The sequence below is a fragment of the Ursus arctos genome, chromosome X, assembly GCF_023065955.2.
Source record: "Ursus arctos isolate Adak ecotype North America chromosome X, UrsArc2.0, whole genome shotgun sequence".
NCBI lineage: Eukaryota > Metazoa > Chordata > Mammalia > Carnivora > Ursidae > Ursus > Ursus arctos.
This window is the reverse complement of record NC_079873.1, coordinates 94475390-94493931: the sequence shown is the minus strand read 5'-3', so window position 1 is coordinate 94493931 and position 18542 is coordinate 94475390. Positions and strand designations below refer to the sequence as shown.

The following is an 18542-nucleotide window of genomic DNA, read 5'->3' as shown; positions in this document are numbered from 1 at the left end:
AGCTCGTTTCCAGGAAGAGGCCCTCTACCTCAATTCTTTCAGGCAGTGGTAAAGGTAAAAAGAAAAACTTCCTGAGTCTTCTGTTTCTTAAAAATAATCAGCCTAAGTTAATCCTCATGCCAAAGAGACACATTCTGGGGTGGCAAATGTTGCTCCCCCAGAAGGTGAGATCTTATTGTGCTTTTGATTTGCATTTTCCTGATGAGGCGTGGTGCTATGTGCATGACTTCTCTGGAAAACTGTCCGCCCAGGTCCTTTGCCCATTTGTTAACGTTACTTGTTATTTCCCTGTTGAATTTTAGGAGTTCCTTATACATTTTATTTTATTTTTTTATTTTATTTATTTTTTTTTTAAAGATTTTATTTATTTATTTGACAGAGAGAGAGACAGCCAGCGAGAGAGGGAACACAAGCAGGGGGAGTGGGAGAGGAAGAAGCAGGCTCATAGCGGAGGAGCCTGATGTGGGGCTCGATCCCATAACGCCGGGATCACGCCCTGAGCCGAAGGCAGACGCTTAACCGCTGTGCCACCCAGGCGCCCCTCCTTATACATTTTAGATGTTAACCTCTTAGCAGACATATGGCCTGCAAATATTTTCTCCTTTTCATTCTGCTGGTTTCCGTGGTTGTGAGCGGCTTTTTAGGGTGAGGTAGTCCCACTAGTTTACTGCCACTTTGTTGCATGTGCTTTGGTGTCACAGCCAAGAAACCAGCGTCAGAACCAACACCAAGAAGCTTTTTTTCCCCATGTTTTCTTCCGACAGCAGTGGCAGCCCATGCACGTGGGCCCAATCTAGGATGGTTTCCGATGTGGGGCCAAGGGCAGCCACCCCAAAACGTGCCACTTTGGCATACTGATAATTTTAAAGAGAAGTTACAGCTCATATAAGGATACTCAGACCGTCTTGTCCCCAAGAAAGCAAGAATCAGATCTCCCCTGAGAAAAATACCCTCCTTGTACTAAGAGGTGAAAAAAAAAACCCTTGAAACCAGAGATAGAGACTTTAAAGCCGGAAAACTGTAGAAAAAAAACCTTGTGGTGTTTTTTTTTTCCTAATCTACTACCTCAGCCTAAATTCCACTTAGAATTCCCCACTAATTAAAGCTCCAAACACCTGTTTTCTTTATCCTGTCAACTCCTCACAAGTTTATCGTGTCTGCTTCGGTCATTTCTTTAGGTCTCAGTTTCATTACTGGGCCTCTGTGCCCACATAAGGACACTGGTTGTTTGGTGTTTTTTTTTTTTTTCCTATCAACCTGTCTCATGTAAGTTTAATTTAGTCCAGCTAGAAGGCCTTGAAGGGTAGGGAAAGAATTTTTCCTTCCCTACACTGACTTCCCAATGGCCATCTTCTTGTGGATCTGAGAGGCATATCTGCTTGCTCTGGGGTAAAGGATACTTCAGTCTCCGTGTGTGGTTGGCAATCACTATCTGCCTGTTTGTGATGTTCCCCCCTTGTCCGCTCCGGCACGGAGCTCTGCCCATCATACGGAGCACCCCTTACCACACTCGGTAAGGGAAAGGTCTCTCTCAGCTTGGGGGGGCAGCAGCACCCTGTTCTGTTGTCAGTAGTCAACCAGGAGGAGCCGACCGTGAACAGGCTCGTTGGTCGTCCAGGAAGCCTTCATATCTGGGACCTCACTGGGCTGGTGGAGGCAGTGTCTCCTTGGGAAATACGCCAGGGACCAGAGAGACACTCCTGAGATCTTTTCTTGGAGTTAGGAGACCTCATCTGGGCCGAGTTTTGTTCATTCCTGTATGTACCATTTATATCTTAGTACGGAAGACTCTCAAACCACCTCCACCAGGTGATTTGAGACATCTGCTTGCATCCATGACATGACTGGGATTTCTGGTCTTAAGATTGCCTCACAGCCATCGTTCATGCGCTCAGTATCCACGAAAGCCCAATAGCGGGCCACTAATTCTGTCCTGAGCTGACTAAAGACACTAAGACATCGGGGCTCCCGGATTCATCTCCTGACTCACCAGGAGAGGCAGAGAGTCGTCACCAGGCACACCCCAGTAGGACCATCTATCACGTCCCCCATGACCTGGTACTGGCCCAGAGTTCCTTAGTGGGGAGCACATCAATCTCCTCCTTTGAGGACCCCGTTATTGAGCAACAAGGCCCAGAGCTGTCTTTGGAAAAAGCTCTTGCCCAGAAAGTCCACAAGAGGGCTCCTAATCGCCATTTTTTTTTTTTAAAGATTTTATTTATTTATTTGACAGAGAGAGAGACAGCCAGCGAGAGAGGGAACACAAGCAGGGGGAGCGGGAGAGGAAGAAGCAGGCTCATAGCGGAGGAGCCTGATGTGGGGCTCGATCCCATAACGCCGGGATCACGCCCTGAGCCGAAGGCAGGTGCTTAACCGCTGTGCCACCCAGGCGCCCCTCCTAATCGCCATTTTGACATTGTTTCTTTGGTCAGTCAAGTTTGCTATTTTTGCAGTAGCCACTTTTTCAGTGCCCAGAAATTTCTCAGTGAAGATCCAGATTGTGTGGTTGACCAACTGACCTAACCTCATTCTGAAGCTTCATTGGGTGGAGGTTTAATTGGGTTCGACAACCAGCAGGAGCGGCATGAACAAAGCTAGGAATCTTTGCCAGGCGACCAATCTCATCCGACACTGCTCCCACTCCCTCACCGTAGACCCCAAAGACTCCCAGGCTGGGCGTGGGGCCTCCGCAGCTTCTGTAAGGGCGCTCCCACGAGTGTTTTGCCGGCTCACCATGTGTGGGCCAAATCTGCCAGAGCCCAAAGAGTACCCAGCTGAGGAAGACGAGGGTCCCTGGTAATCCTGCCCTCTCATCTCCCCCTTCTTCCTCCTTCTCGGGCAAAGCGGCTACTGGAGGAGGGCCTACAGCGACACACTTCACTCGGAGCCACTTTCCCTCACGCAGTGGAGCGAGACGCCCTCTTCGTCACGGAGGCAAACTAGTCAAGTTACTAAGGTCTCCTCAGAGCACTGGACATAGCAATCGCAACGAGCTCTACATTTTTTATTTATTAGAAGCATGAGTCTCGGTAACACAACGCCCAGCAGGCTGTCTTCTGGCACCAGGGATCGGCTTGGATCTGAAAACAGTCATCGGGTACAGCTCCGTTTCTATGGTCTCTGACAACTCCCGGTCCCATCATCAGAGGACAGGAAACAGTAGTGAGGGACTTGCTTCCCTGGCTTTCTGACAGTCCCTCGCTGCTGGATTTCTAATCTGACCCACCCAATGATTTCGGCCAGGGTGTAGGGAGCTAAAGAGAAGGACCAATGGTCCACCTTGGAACCAAAAAGCTTATATAAATAATTTGCAGGGTGTCTGGGTGTCTGACCCTTAATTTCGGCTCAGGTCATGATCTCAGGGTTTGAGATCAAGCCCCGCGTCAGGCTCCGTGCTCAGCACAAAGTCTGTTGGAGATTCTCTCTCCCTGACCCTCTGCTCCTCCCGCTCATGCTCTCTCTCTCTCAAATAAATAAATCAATCCTAAAAAAGAAAGAAAGAAAGAAAGAAAGAAAGAAAGAAAGAAAGAAAGAAAAGAAAAGAAAAGAAAAGAAAGAAAGAAAGGAAAAGAAAAAACAATTTGCTGCCATCCTCCAGGAAGGCCCCGTGGCTTCTGCTGCCACTTCCTGACACCCACTGGCGAAGCATCCCGTGAGACCCTCTGCGTCTTGCCACACTAACTTGCTAGCACGCTCTGCGGTACCCCACTGGTGAAGCGCTCCATGAGATTTTCAGGCTTCGGTCTCTTCAACATCAACTACCCTGCTTACTGCACCTCTTTTTCAAGAGCTGAGCTGAGCTAGAGAGAGCGGGGTCGCCAGGTTTCAGAATCGTCGATTAAAACAAGAAGTCAAAATAAAACTAAGAGTCAAGCCTTTAAGCACTTCCTTTGATAGTATAACCAGGGGGTGAACCAGAGAAGGCGCAGACGACCCCACTGTTCCATTTCCCCGCACGGAATGGCTCCAGCAAGGGTCAAACGGATTAGCGCACCTCGAGGAACGGACTCACGTGGAGGGAGGCCTGAACAGAAGGCTCCTGCCATGTTACGCACGCAGAGGCAGGAGGAGGGGAGGAAGAAGGGCTAGGAGTGGAACAGCACTGAGTACTGAGTGGAGAACATGTGTCTTTAAGTGCTCCGCTGTCCCAGATGAGGAGGCCTTAGCAGAGGCTCCTACGAAGGCCTCTGCCACAGGCACCCGGGCTAGGAAGGCAGCTACGTCCAAGAGTGTGGTGGACGAGGGGTCCTGAGTCCGTGACTACAACTCCCTTCATCAGAGAATGGAGGGCACGGGCTGTGCACCAGGTGGAGAAACCAGCCTCTTTCCATGACGCTTGCCCAACAAATCCTTTTTATCTGCCTGAAAGGGCACACCAAGGTTTTTGGCCAGGAGCCAGACTACTTACTCTCTCCAGGGGTCCCAGCACTTCCTAGGAGAGGCCTTGCTGTCCTTGCCCCAAAAGCATGACACAAAGGAACCCAGAGCTCTGCCCCTTAGGGGCCCTTGCTGTGGGGCCGGGTGTTTCGGGCTCCCATTCCAGAGGTACCAGGTGCCCCCTCCACCACACACGTGTACAGGGAATACAGGGGGAGGCAGGGCTACGATCTGGCACCTGCTGTGGCGCTGCAAGGTTCACAGCAGCTGGTCTGATGGGCTTTATGGGGTTTGGACAAGTGAGCAGAACTGAGGCTGGTTGCCATCACCAACAGATTCTCAGCCCCAGAGAGTTGCTGAGCCTGTGTGCTCAGCAACGAGTGTCCCCACGAATCCCGCTCGGGCCTTGGTGGTTGGGCACGGACTCTAACAGTGACAGCTCAAGCCACACCTGTGCCTGGAGTACTGAGAAAATTTTCCCGGCTTCAGGGAAGATGTGGGCTCTTTCCAATGGCCCCTACTTTTTTATTCTGTCTGCTGTGGTCAGTCTCCTAATCAGCATCATCGGGGTTAGCTAATGTTTACTGAACACCTACAGCGAGCCTGGCCTTGATCCGGGTGCTCTACATGAACTCCTTCATTTCATCTTCTTTTCAGCCTTGTCAACCCCTATTATGATCCCATTGCTCAGATGAGACTCAGACAGCTGAAACAACCCGCCTGAAGTCACAAAGCCAGTATGTGGCAGATCTGTGGTTTGCAACCCTGTGAGTCCACAGTTGGCCTCCTTCCCGTGAAGCCACCCCGCCTTCCACACTCCTTCTCCCCACTCCCACGCGCTTACCTCTGTCCGCCAGCTCAGCGGTGTGCGGCAGGCCTGGAGGCGCGTGGTGTCTTCCAGGCAGCGAGCTCAGCAGTTCTTCCTGAAGAGAGAGAACACTTAGCAAAGTACTTTCCTTTGTTTGTTGGGATGGAGACCAGTTGTTTCCACACAAGAAATCAACCACTCCATATACAAAGCACACTGGTTAAGGGCAGGGGCTCCCAGCCTTGGAGATTTCATGGACTAAAATAACAAAACTGGGTTCCGACACAGATCCTGATCTTTTCATTTCACCAATTAAGACCATTTAAGAGAATATCATTTATACTCCTCCTACTACAATATTAATGACAGGAGTAATATGTAAACCTCAAGGAGAAAGGCTATATAATGTACCAGGTCTTCTTAATCTTTCAATGAACTATCTGATTTCATCCTCATAAAAATCCTATTCAATAGGCATCATTGTTATCCCCATTTAATAGGCAAGGAAATTTGAAAAAAAAATGCGATGTAGGGGCGCCTGGGTGGCACAGCGGTTAAGCGTCTGCCTTCGGCTCAGGGTGTGATCCTGGCGTTATGGGATCGAGCCTCACATCAGGCTCTTCCGCTATGAGCCTGCTTCTTCCTCTCCCACTCCCCCTGCTTGTGTTCCCTCTCTTGCTGGCTGTCTCTATCCCTGTCAAATAAATAAATAAAATCTTTAAAAAAAAAACGCGATATAAATTGCTCCTGATTCTGTGCTGCTAACCATTGTAGTATACTCTCTGTCATCCGTGTTTCATAAAAGATATCCTTATTTTTCTGAAGTTTTTTTTTAATAGACTTTTTTTAAGTGGGCTCCTCACCGAATGTGGGGCTTGAACTCATCACCCTGAGGTCAAGAGTTGCTCCATCAACGGAGCCAGCCAGCAGCCCCTGTAAAGGAGATATTTAAAGGAAACCAGCAAGCATACAACAGAGGCCCTGATCTCAGAATCTGGGAATAGCCAAGCAAAAAGCACAGAAGCTCTGGGTCTGAGTCTTGGGCAAATTAATGATCTTTGTCTGTTTTCTGAAATCTAATATGAAAATATTACTATCTGTCGTGAGAAGGAAATGGCCTAACAGATACCGAGCCCTTACCCCAGTGACTGGCAAATGACGACCCCCCCAGTACCTACCAGGGGCGAGGCTTATCATTCCTCTTTGTCCCGGCGCAGCCCTGCAAGCTCATCGCCTGCTGGAAAGAAATGGAGTATGAATCCTACAGACTGCTCCTCTGACTGCGGTCAGATAGCTACTGGCACTGACGATACTCTCCCTCCCTCCACTGTCTCCTATTTCCCCCTCCTTGACAGAGCTGAAGCCGGCGGAAATGTCTCAGCTCTACTTCCCACTGGTTGAAGAGGGTTGCCATAGCAGCACTCACACAGATTCCTTCTGGGAGCTCAGGAACACAAGCCACACAAGCCGGCAGACGTCTGGGGCTTCTCCAGCAGCTGCTGCTCACGGCAAGTATCAGGGATTGTGAGATGCAGGGCGTTACACACAAGGGCCCTGTAGTGCTTCTCCGCTTTACCACCCAGACCCCAAACCGTACTAGACCCCTGACACTTCCCACCCCTTCTGCCCATCTAGCCTGTTATCAGGAAGGTAAAGGGCGAAAGGAACTGGAAAGGCCAGGGAAAGGGAAAGTTAAGAGTGATTTGTTCGCACGGTTCTGTGAGGATAAAATCCCAGAATTTTCCTTCTCATGATAAAGCACTGGTTTCCATGGGGAAGTTCTAAAGAGGATCTACCCGTGGATAAAAATCCTGCCTCATTTGCTTGGTATTAGAAGTCTCGGATTTGGCTTCAAGTCAGTTCATCAAGAGCCATGTCACCAAAAGCCAAGTCACAGAAGGACTAAGTGAACAAGTGGGCCATTCTTTAAAGGATCCAGTTACCATATGACTTAATTCACCAAAGCTTACCAAATTTACCAATTTACCAAAAACTTTGTTTTCTTTCTTTCAGCTTCATTAAGGTATACTTAATCATAAAAATGCACATATTTAACGTATTCATTTCAATGAGTTTGGACAAATGCATATACCTGTGATAACATCACTACAATGTTTTTTTGAAGATTTAATATTTATTTAATTGAGAGAGACAGAGAGAGCATGAGTGGGGGGGTGCAAAGGGAGAGGAAGAAGCAGGCTCCCCACTGAGCTCAATCCCAGGACCCCGAGATCATGACCTGAACCGAAGTCAGATGCTTAACCGACTGAGTCACCCAAGTGCCCCCTTTTTGACCTTTTCTGAACATCTCCTGATCCCCAAGTGTTTTACAGATGCTGGTAGAAGGACAAAAATGGGTGGGCAGGGGTGGATGGAGTGATACGGACTCTACCAAAGGGAAGCAGCTGATTTCCAGAAAGCTGTCTTCTATGTTCTGGATGTCAGAAAGAAAGGGACCAAAACCAGGCCTCCTAGACTTTACTGGCCTCAGAGAAAGAAGGTTAAGGTCCGAGCAAAGCTAGGTCAGTGTGAAGAGAAGCTTCTGCACAACATTCACTTAGCTACTGAGGGTTACAAAGAGAATTGGACCCTGTTGCTAAAGAGATATTAGGGGACAGAATATGTATTAAGATTAAGGTGTTATTTGCAAAACAAATCGCTATAGATATGCTCTTGGATGGGAAGACAGCATATATGTACATAAGACCATCTGCTCCAAATTTTCTGATTTTAGCACAATTTCAATTAAAATAGAAAAATAAGCAAGAAAACAAAAGAATAATCTAATAAGTGTAAGTAAGAGATTCAACTGACCACATATTTATTAGAACAAACCACAAAACACTAATTGTTAAGACTAATACTGGCTCAAAAGGGCAATACTTATCAGTGGAAGAGAGGGGATATACTGGAGTAGCTACTGGCATACATGACATTAACAAATGTCAAAATGTAAACGGCTGACAGACACATGAAAACATGTTCAACATCAGTAGCCATCAGGGAAATTCAAATCAAAACCACACTGAGATACCACCTTACGCCAGTTAGAATGGCAAAAATTGACAAGGCAAGAAACAACAATTGTTGGAGAGGATGTGGAGAAAGGGGATCCCTCCTACATTGTTGGTGGGAATGCAAGTTGGTACAGCCACTCTGGAAAACAGTGTGGAGGTCCCTTAAAAAGTCAAAAATTGAGCTACCCTATGACCCAGCCATTGCACTACTGGGTGTTTACCCCAAAGATACAGACGTAGTAAAGAGAAGGGCCATATGCACCCCAATGTTCATAGCAGCAATGTCCACAATAGCTAAATCGTGGAAGGAACCGAGATGCCCTTCAACAGATGACTGGATTAAGAAGTTGTGGTCCATATATACAATGGAATATTACTCAGCTATCAGAAAGAACGAGTTCTCAACATTTGCTGCAACATGGACGGCACTGGAGGAGATAATGCTAAGTGCAATAAGTCAAGCAGAGAAAGACAACTATCATATGATTTCTCTCATCTATGGAACATAAGAACTAGGATGATCGGTAGGGGAAGAAAGGGATAAAGAAAGGGGGGGTAATCAGAAGGGGGAATGAAGCATGAGAGACTATGGACTATGAGAAACAAACTGAGGGCCTCAGAGGGGAGGGGGGTGGGGGAATGGGATAGACCGGTGATGGGTAGTAAGGAGGGCACGTATTGCATGGTGCACTGGGTGTTATACACAACTAATGAATCATCGAGCCTTACATCGGAAACCGGGGATGTACTGTATGGTGACTAACATAATATAATAAAAAATCATTAAAAAAAAAAAGATAATGCGGGGAAAAAATGGAGTTTTTTGCTTTCAATTTTAAAATTATTTATTTTTAATTTTTTTAATTCCAGTATAATTAACAGTGTTATAATAGTTTCAGGTGTACAATATAGTGATTCAACAATCTATACATGACTCAGTGCTCATCATGGTACGTGTACTCTTAATCCCCATCACCTGTTTCACCCATCCCCCACCACTCACCTCCCCTCCGGTGACCATCTGTTTGTTCTCTATAGTTAAGAGTTTGTTTTTTGGTTTGTCTCTTCTTTTTCCCTTTGTTCATTTTGTTTCTTAAATTCCACATACGAGTGAAATCCTATAGTATTTGTCTTTCTCTGAATGACTTATTTCACTTAGCATAATACCCTCTGGTTCCATCCATGTTATCACAGATGGCAAGATTTCATTATATTTTATGGCTGAATAATACTCCAATGTGTGTGTGTGTGTGTGTGTGTGTGTGTATGTATGTATGTATGTATATACACACATATATCACATCTTCTTTATTCATTACCAGTGGACACTGGGGCTGCTTCCATAATTTGGCTATTGTAAATAATGTTGCAATAAACACGGGGGTGCATGTATCCTTTCAAATAAGTGTTTTTGTATTCTTTGGGTTACTATCCTGGTAGTGCAATTACTGGATCATATATATGGTAGTTCTATTTTGAACTTTTTGAGGAATCTCCATACTGTTTTCCATAGTGGTTGCACCAGTTTGCATTCAATGGGGAAAATGTTTTTTGTTTCTTTTGCTTCAAAAAAGAAAGAACTGGACTCCTAATACAGGTATACGAAATTACAGGAAATACTTCATGAACTAGTTTTACATTTTGTTAGTTAAACCATACCAATAAACTGGAAGATTCCCCCAAATAGGTGTACCTTGGAAATGTTAAATTCAAATGAGCAGAGATGTTGGCCATATTTGAGCTTTGATCTTGTCTTGCTTTTTAATGTGGTGAGACTTCCGAAATGCAATCATACTATGTGTCCACAGACTGACTACCACTCAGGAAAGGCAGATGGCTTTCTCTTTTTAAAAAGCAACCAGTTTTGGGGGCGCCTGGGTGGTTCAGTCAGTTAAGCGTCCAATTCTTGATTTCAACTCAGGTCCTGATCTCAGGGTCATGGGATCAAGTCCAGCATTGGACTCCATGCTCAGTGGGGAGTCTGCTGGAGATTCTCTCCCTCTCCCACTGCCCCTCCCCACAATGCACAGTTGCATGCTCTCTCTCTAAAATAAATAAATTTTAAAAAACAAAAGATATGTGAAAATACCCATAAAGCCATTTTCTTCTCAAAGAGAGAGTCTAGTGAACTGAATGTGATAAATAAATTCCATCATACCACTTGTCAGCTCTGTGATCTGGGAAAATTATTACCCTCTCCCTGTCTTTATTTTCTCGTCTGCAAAATAGCAATAGTCTTCATTCATGCATATTGCTCAGCACAGGACTTGGCACACAGTAAGCCTGCCAAAAGTTTCAGCTGTTACTATAATCGTTGCTCATTTTTTTTACTACATGTAAAAGTACCACCCTAGCTCCAGGTGAGGAAACAAAAAAGTAGGTCACCCCGTCTGAAAATTCAAGTGTTCACTGTGCAGGTAGGGAACATAAGAACAACACCCACAAAACAGTTTTCAGTGGGAGGCCATGTTACAGCTGCTGTCTCTTAAGGAGTGATCCACACTTCAGGCCTATAGCGATCAGGGAGGGGAGACAACAACTGGGCAGGTAAGTTTGAGAAAGGGAAGGAAGAGGAAGGAAGGAGGTGAGTGAAAGGAGGCAGAAAATGTGGGAGGAACATAGGCAAGACCCAAATGACTGAGCTAGACAAGGAAGGGTTTGGAATGGGAACAGCACAAGATGGAGGGTCACAAATGAGTATGGCATGTTCTGAGGAATCCCTGTGAGGTTGCAGTGTCTGAGGACATCATTCCAGAGATCAGACTTCATTGTCATGACTGTAACTGGAAAACATGAAAGCTATTAGACTGAATGTGTGCTCACCTCCTGCGATTTCCTCTGAACAGTATACAAAACAAAACACAATCCAAACAATAGCTTAAAATACAAAAAGACTTAGCAAAGTAAAAATTATTTTCTTGGATATTTGCCTTTTCCTGCAGTAAGTGTATGATCCTGATGAACCGAAGTTCTCTTCTAGTGTGATTCTATTTTTTTTTTGAGAGAGATGGCGGGGGATGCAGAGGGAAGGGGAGAAAATCCCAAGAAGGCTCCACCCGCAGCGCAGAGCCAGTCAAGGGGCTCAATCCCATGACCCTGAAATCATGACCTGAGCTGAAATCAAGAGTCAGACGCTTAACTGAAAAAGCCACCCCGGCACCCATGTGATTCTATTTAACTGAGATATCGATGTACGATATTACAAGGCTACCAGTTATGAGAGAGAACACGCCAATTTGTGCGTGGTGCCTGAAGTATCAGGAGGGTGTTACCAGAGTTATTCAAACATCATTTTTATTCTGCCTATGGACTGAATCTTTCCCATGTTTCGCAGGGTGAGGAAGAGCACGGTGAGGTGAATGGACCATGATTTATGGCCTTGGCTGTGGTTGCTACTTTTGGACAGCAACTCAATGACTATGAAGATGACCTCCTCATCCCTTCACATCCCACGTGTTGGCCAGGATTCACCTGGTAGCTAATCTCCTTGCTTCCAGGTCAGAATGAATAAACACTGAACACTCACCTGAGTGGAGAGTTAAGCAATGTTTTGAGACTATAGATTCACCTAACAAATTTGGCCATGGTGAGATTCCAAAATCTAAGTTTTTATATTAAATAATACCAGAAGAACCGATTTAGCACCTTGTAATATTTCTGACTCCTTATTGGAGTTGAGATTTTGATGTGGGTCCATGGAATTCACGAGACATCCTTGGAAATTCCTTCTGATTAAGGTTTAGAAATAGAAGCATCGTTGGTGTTTCTTGGGGTGTTAGGGTTGGGGACCTAGGCCAGGGAAAATCACATTGTAAAACTTCCTCTCAGTCCTGATTTTCCCTCATTCTACAAGAATATTTTAATCCCCATGACACCTCTTAGGATGTCAGTGGAGTTAAAGGAAGGTAACCCTACCGTTTGCCCTTGTGATGGGTTAGGGGCTAATTTACATATCAATCTTAATTTACATACAAATTGACGGATTTACAACTGAATCTTCCCCCCTTTAGGTGTATTTTTGTAAAGCCCAGCTGGTTAGAGCTACCTCCTTGTGCCCTATTGGCTTCCTTGGGGGCGGGGGAGTACCCATCTGTCAGCCCTCACTTAACACCTATGCCCCCACACCCCAACAGGTCTGGGCTCAGTCATTGCCGTGGATTTCTTTCTCCTCTAGGTCTCCAGAACCTTCTTTTCTACTTCTGAGTTCAAAACATCCATTTTTTTCTTTTTTTGGTCTCCCTAATTCAAGGGGTACCAGACAGAGACTCCTGCTTATTCTCTGCCTTATCGCCATTATTTTTCCTCAACCAAGATTCCTGGCCTTGAAACAGAAAATTACGATCCAACTCTGCAGTTCTCCTAAGAGCCCTAGTTTTGTCGGGGGGGGGGGGCTGTGCTTTAGAGGGGGACAAGGGTACCAATTACGCCGTCTCTGCCTGAGTCTAAAATCTCTTGTGTCTCTTTATGTAACAAGACAGAACATGCTTTCAGAAGGAGTCCTTTGTTTTCCTGGGTTCTAAAATATTGGTAGAACAGTTTCCAAGCTATTGGCCTACTTTTCGAAGAAAGTTAATCCAACCTCAGTGCATAGCTGGTTGCCGCTCACGTGGCAGTCGGCAGACACATACTTGTAGGAAGACCGGGAGCAAGGAGAGTTGTAGGGGAATCGCAGGAGAGTACAAATTGCAAGGCTCTCTCAAGGCCTGCAAAAACCAACTCCGAAGTGGACACTGCATGCCTTCAGGGGAGGGTATTTACAGTTCTGAGAGGCAAAACCGTTCAGTGCCACCGCTTGGGGAGGGGCCTTGAGTCTTCGGCCCTTTAAGTCAAAGAGTTCTGGGTAGGACTGCGTGGAAAGTGCTCGGGATAGGAACCTGGCGGTGAACTTAGATATGCTGCCCCAAATCAAATTACCTCATACACAGAAAGGAGGACAAGGCCGCCCAGAAGATGGCCTTCTCTAGATTGAGCTCTCAGGGCTCTCCTGAGTAGGCCCCTCCGGGGCTCTGGGCCTGCCTTCCTTATCTGGCAGCGGAAGGAAGTGGACGGGCTGACTGTGAAGGCCCCCTGCAGCGCCGTATCCAGCAGACTGGGTTACCGTAACAACTCATCTCAGGCGAGTTCCAATATACCACTGGCCAAACATCCACAATGGGTTGTGTTATAGGTCATTATTAGGTCCATACCCCCATAAGACAGACCTATTGCAGTTGCAAAAGCTGTGTGGGGATGGAAAGCATCTGTTAAATTCATGCTGTAGAGTTTGAAATAGAAGAGAATTTCTTTTTTTTTTTTTAATCTTTTTTCCCTTACGGCTCATTTCCCCCCCCAGGATTCAACTGAGGACTATGCAAATCCAAAGGAGAAAAGGCAACTTAAGATGCCCTCTCACGCTTCCAGCGTGAGGTACACACACACCTCCCACACCAGGATAGGAACTGCTCTCACGAGACGTTGCTTACATTGCTTAAGGTAAAATGGCCCAGTGCTGAGGCTTAGAGCAGAGTCTTGAGTCTGCAGCCCTTTGAAGGAAAGAGCTCTGGGTAGGATGCAGGGGGCAGACACGAGCCGCTGCATCCGGGGCAGTGTGCACTGTCTGTATCTGGGACTAGAGCCCATGGGAGGACATGGCCACTCAGAGGCTGGCCTCCAGAACGCCCCCTGCGTGCCCTCTTTTGCAGGCCATTTCTCTGCTATAGTCCTACGTTCCCTCATCTGTAAAGTGAAAGGAATGGGCTTGACGTCCCCAAAAGTCCTCTCCAGTGCTGGGGCAACACTTCCTCCAGGAAGGACTCCCTAGTCAACACAGATAGGATGGGGAACAAAGTGTGGGTTTATCCCCTGAGACGGCCATCTCCCAGCAGACATATTTACCTCGAGGGTAGGAAACATGCCTGGTTCATCTTTGTGACCTGAAAGCCCAGCCAAACAATGGGCACAGAGCAGGTGTCTCTAATAATCTGTGGAACATGTGAATGAGAAACGGTCCAGGTAGGTAATCTTGACAAACCCTCTAGCAAACTTCTGCTGTTCTTTGCCAACCTCTCCACCAAATCAAGCAGCGGCTAAGAACGTGGAACCTGCCGTCACAGGAACTTGAGCTCAGATCGTGGCCCTGCTGCCGTGTCACCATGTAGCAGGTGATGTGGGTGTCCTACCGCGCCTCCTCAGCCATACGCACTTAGCCCAACATCCACCTGCCCCCCATTGCCTCTGTGGACTGAAGCCCCTCTGTCTGTGCAGGGAAGGCTGGAAATGCTGGGGATAAACACTCCCAGGAACAGCCCCCAACTAATGACCGTGGGGAGCTGGAGTGTAAACGTGCCATCTGACGCACGTGGACAGCATTCAAAGTGCTCAAAAAAACCACAAAAACCATCAACCAAGAATCCTACATCCAGCAAAGCTATAGTTTAGAAAGTTTAGGCAAAGATCCTCCCAGTTAAACAAAAACAGAGAGAATCTGTTGCTTTCAGACTGAGTGTCCTTGGGGCCGAACAGCCTCTTCGGGTCTCAGCGGAATGAGAAGAAATGCCTGAAGGCCTGGCTCTGATGTCCCCAAGACGGTGGGAGCCCGAGGGTGAGGCAAGAGATTGTGCAATTCCGGCCGTTATCACCTCTCTCTGCAACTCAGTTTACTATTTGTAAAATGAGAGCGTTTGTCCTCTGTAAAGATTTCAAACCCAAAGTGCTCAGAGGCCTTATGGGAAGAAGAAGAGTCCTTGAGCCTTTCCTAAGACCACTGGAAGATATTAACCGAGTACTTACTAGGTGCCAGGCACCGTTTAAGTACTGAGCGCTGTCCTCTGGGTGGGAGACATAGATGAAACAAGAGAGCCAAACCAAACACTGTGGGGGTGGGAGCTTTTAGGTCAGGGGCTCAGAGGCTTTTGAGGAGGTGGCATCAAGCGGAGGCATGAATGCTGTGGAGGAGGCAGCCATACAAAGACCTGTCGGAAGAGCATTCCCGGCAGGGAGAACAGCCAGTGCAAAGGACCCACGGGGGCAATGAGGCTGGTGTGTTTGGAAGGCCCATGTGACCAGAACCCAGGCACTGAGTGGGGAGAGGAGGAAAAGAGGCTGGAAGTACGAGCAGAACTGATGTATAGAGACTTGTTTGATTCTTGACCCCCAATCCCAGAAATCTAAGTGGTAATCAGTTCATTTACTTCCCTGTACTGGGGACTAGGGAATCCAGGAGGGTAGGGCCTGGCTGGTCTCAGCGTTGCTACACCCCCAGTGTCTAGCACAGTACCTGGCACACAACAGATATGTAAACAATGCCTGATGAATAAATAAATGGACGAATGAGTGAATGAATGTATCTGGCTGTGTCTTTAACTCACTGTTTGACTTTGGCCAAGTGTATTTCCCTAACTGGACTTCACTACCTCTATGATGCCTTGCAATGCCTGTTGAGTAGTAATTCTCTGAAATCAGAACCCTCCCTTTAATGGGTGGCTGGTCTGGAAAAGGCCCTCTTTGAAACTGGCTCATTCCTCTTCCCCATGGACTGCCAGGAAAGCATCCAGATCAGTTCCTCCTGGCATAGTAGAAACACATGCATACTTAAGAGAGGGGCACATAGTCAGCAGCTACCCGGTATCCCAGAAACTTTGGTCACTAAGCAGGGGCTGTCAGGAAGTGCTCCATATACTCACCTCTTCCCATTTACCCCCTTTTCTTTTCCTTCTACTTTCACTCCTATGAAAACCTACTTGCTCAGATGAGCATTACGCTCCAACCACAGCCCCCGACTCTGGCAGCTCAAGGTATAGGATACCAGTGTGCTGGGCAGGTAGCAGCCCCTGGAAGGGAAGCACACGAGTCCCAACCGAGGCTCCTGACTCCTGCAGTGATTGGCCACCCTTAGACCCTGTCCTGCCCCATCAGATTCATCGGGCCCCAAAGGTCCCCAGCAGTCACCTCCCAGCCCAACCCACTGGCTTCCATTTTCCCCTTACTCAGGGAATGACCACCTCTGCCTGTTAGGTAGGATGCTGGCTTAGAGGGGGAGAGCCCTGAGTGGGGGCAGAGGCGGAGGAGGAACAACAGTGAAGAGGAAGAGTCACCACGTGTTCAGTCTGCAGCCTGGCTCCACGGCCTCTACAGATGGAGAAGTAGAAGGATGCCCAGGTCCTTGGCTGCTGGGATATGAGACTAGGACCAACCAGGGGGCACTGTGTGGTATGGAAAGGAATCCAGACCCAGGAAGCACCCAGTCACAGAAGACTCAGAAGTTTAGTTTCCTCCCCAGCAGCCATCCTTATGGAGGGCCAACTCAGCACCAGGCTGCAAGCACCCAGTAAGAGCTTTATAAGGCAGATCTGTTTCCAGCCATAGGGCTCTCAGCAAACTGGTCCCGGAAAGGCAAGCCATGTGAGTACGAGGCACATGGACTCCGGGCACAAAACTAACTTCACGACTTCACGCTGTGCAGCCGGAAGCACCTTACTGAAACTTTTTTTTTAATTGAAGTCTAGTTGACAAATAATATTCTATTAGCTTCAGTATAACATAGTGATTTGACATTTCTAAACATTACAAAATGTTCACCACGATAAGTGAATTTACCATCTGTCACCATACAAAGTTACTGATATGATTAACTATATTCCCAATGCTGTACTTTTCATCCCCACGACATTTATTATTTTTTTAAAGATTTTTATGTATTTATTTGTCAGAGAGAGGGAGAGAGAGAGCACACACAAGCAGGGGGGGGCAGCAGGCAGAGGGAAAAGCAGGCTCCCAGCTGAGCAAGGAGCCCGATGCAGGACTCGATCCCAGGACCCTGAGAGATCATGACCTGAGGCGAAGGCAGACGCTTAACCGACTAAACCACCCAGGTGTCCCGACATTTATTTTATAATGGGAATTTTGTCCCTCCTAATCCCCTCTACCCATTCCACCCCCCCACCCCCAACCTCCTCTCTGGCAAACACCAGTTTGTTCTCAGTATTTATGAGCCTGTTTCTGTTTTTTAAAAAATCTGCTTAATATCATTTCTATCTTCTTAAATTTAATGAAACTTGTTTTGTGGCCTAAAATGTAATCTATCCTGGGAAATGTTCCAGGTGTACTTGAAATGAATGTGTATTCCGCTGCTTTTGGATGGAATGTTCTGAATGTATCTATTAAGTCTGCCAGGCCTAATGTGTCATTTGAAGTGACTTTCCTTACTTCTGTCTGGATGATCTATCCATTGATGTAAGTGGGGCATTGAAGTCCCCTATTATTCCTGTCAATTCTCCCTTTACGTCTGTTAATATTTCCTTTATATATTTAGGTACTCCTATGTCGGGTGCATAGATGTTTACAGTTGTTACATCCTCCTGTTGAACTGATCCCTTTATCGTTATGTAATACCCTTGTCTCTTAATACACTTCTTCCTTTAAGCCTGTTTTGTCTGATACAAGTATTGCTCCCCCAGCTATTTTGTTTGTTTCCGTTTTCATGAAATATCTTTTTACATCCCTTCGCTTTCATTCTGTAGGTGTCTTTAGGTCTGAAGTGAGTCACTTGTAGGCAGCATACAGATGGGGCTTGTTTTTTCTACCTATTCAGTCACCCTACGTCTTTTGATTAGAACATGTAGTTTATTTAAATTTAAATAATTATTGATAACTATGTACTTACTTTGATTTTGTTAATTGTTTTCTGGTTATTTTGTAGTTCTTCTATGTTCCTTTCTTGCTCTCTTGTCTTGTGGTGTGAAGACTTTCTTTAATGCTATACCTGGATTCCTTTCTCTTTATTTTTTGTGCATCTGTTATAGGTTTTTGGTTTCTGGTTACCATGAGGTTGGTATATAACATCCTATGTGTATAGCTATAGTAAGTTGATTGTTGCCTAAGTTTAAACACATTCTAAAAGCACTACATTTTTATCCCCTCCACATTTTATGTAAATGATGTCATAGTTTACATCATTTTATTTTGTGTATCCCTTTACTAATTTTTTCCCCTAAATTTATTGGTAGTCAATAAGGAGATCATGGGAATAACTTCCAAAGCCATGAATCCTATTTCATGACTTATTTTTGTAGATATAATTGACTTCATTACTCTTGTTTTCACTTTCATACTAGCTTCACAAATGATTGATCTACTACCTTTACAATCTTACTATATGTTTGTTTTTACCACTGCAATCTTTTCCTTTCATAATTTTCTTACTTCTAGTTATGGCCTTTTCTTTTCTACTTAAACAAGTTCTTTAACATTTCTTGTAAGGCTGGTTTAGTGGTGATAAATTCTTTTAACTTTTGTTTGTCTGGGATTGTCCTTCAATTCTGAATGAAAACTTTGCTGGGTAGAGTATTCCTGGTTGTAGGTTT

The 18542-nt window shown here is 46.1% G+C and overlaps 1 long non-coding RNA gene across 1 annotated transcript in view; it reads right to left on the bottom strand.

Moving 5' to 3' along the window:
• Positions 1-18542, bottom strand: part of LOC113270905 (uncharacterized) — a 62643-nt gene that overhangs the window by 6799 nt on the left and 37302 nt on the right. The window contains exons 2-3 of the long non-coding RNA XR_003322011.4: positions 6364-6422; positions 5222-5300 (exon numbers count right to left, since the gene is read on the bottom strand). This is a non-coding gene — a long non-coding RNA (uncharacterized LOC113270905). The remainder of the gene's footprint in view (positions 1-5221; positions 5301-6363; positions 6423-18542) is intronic.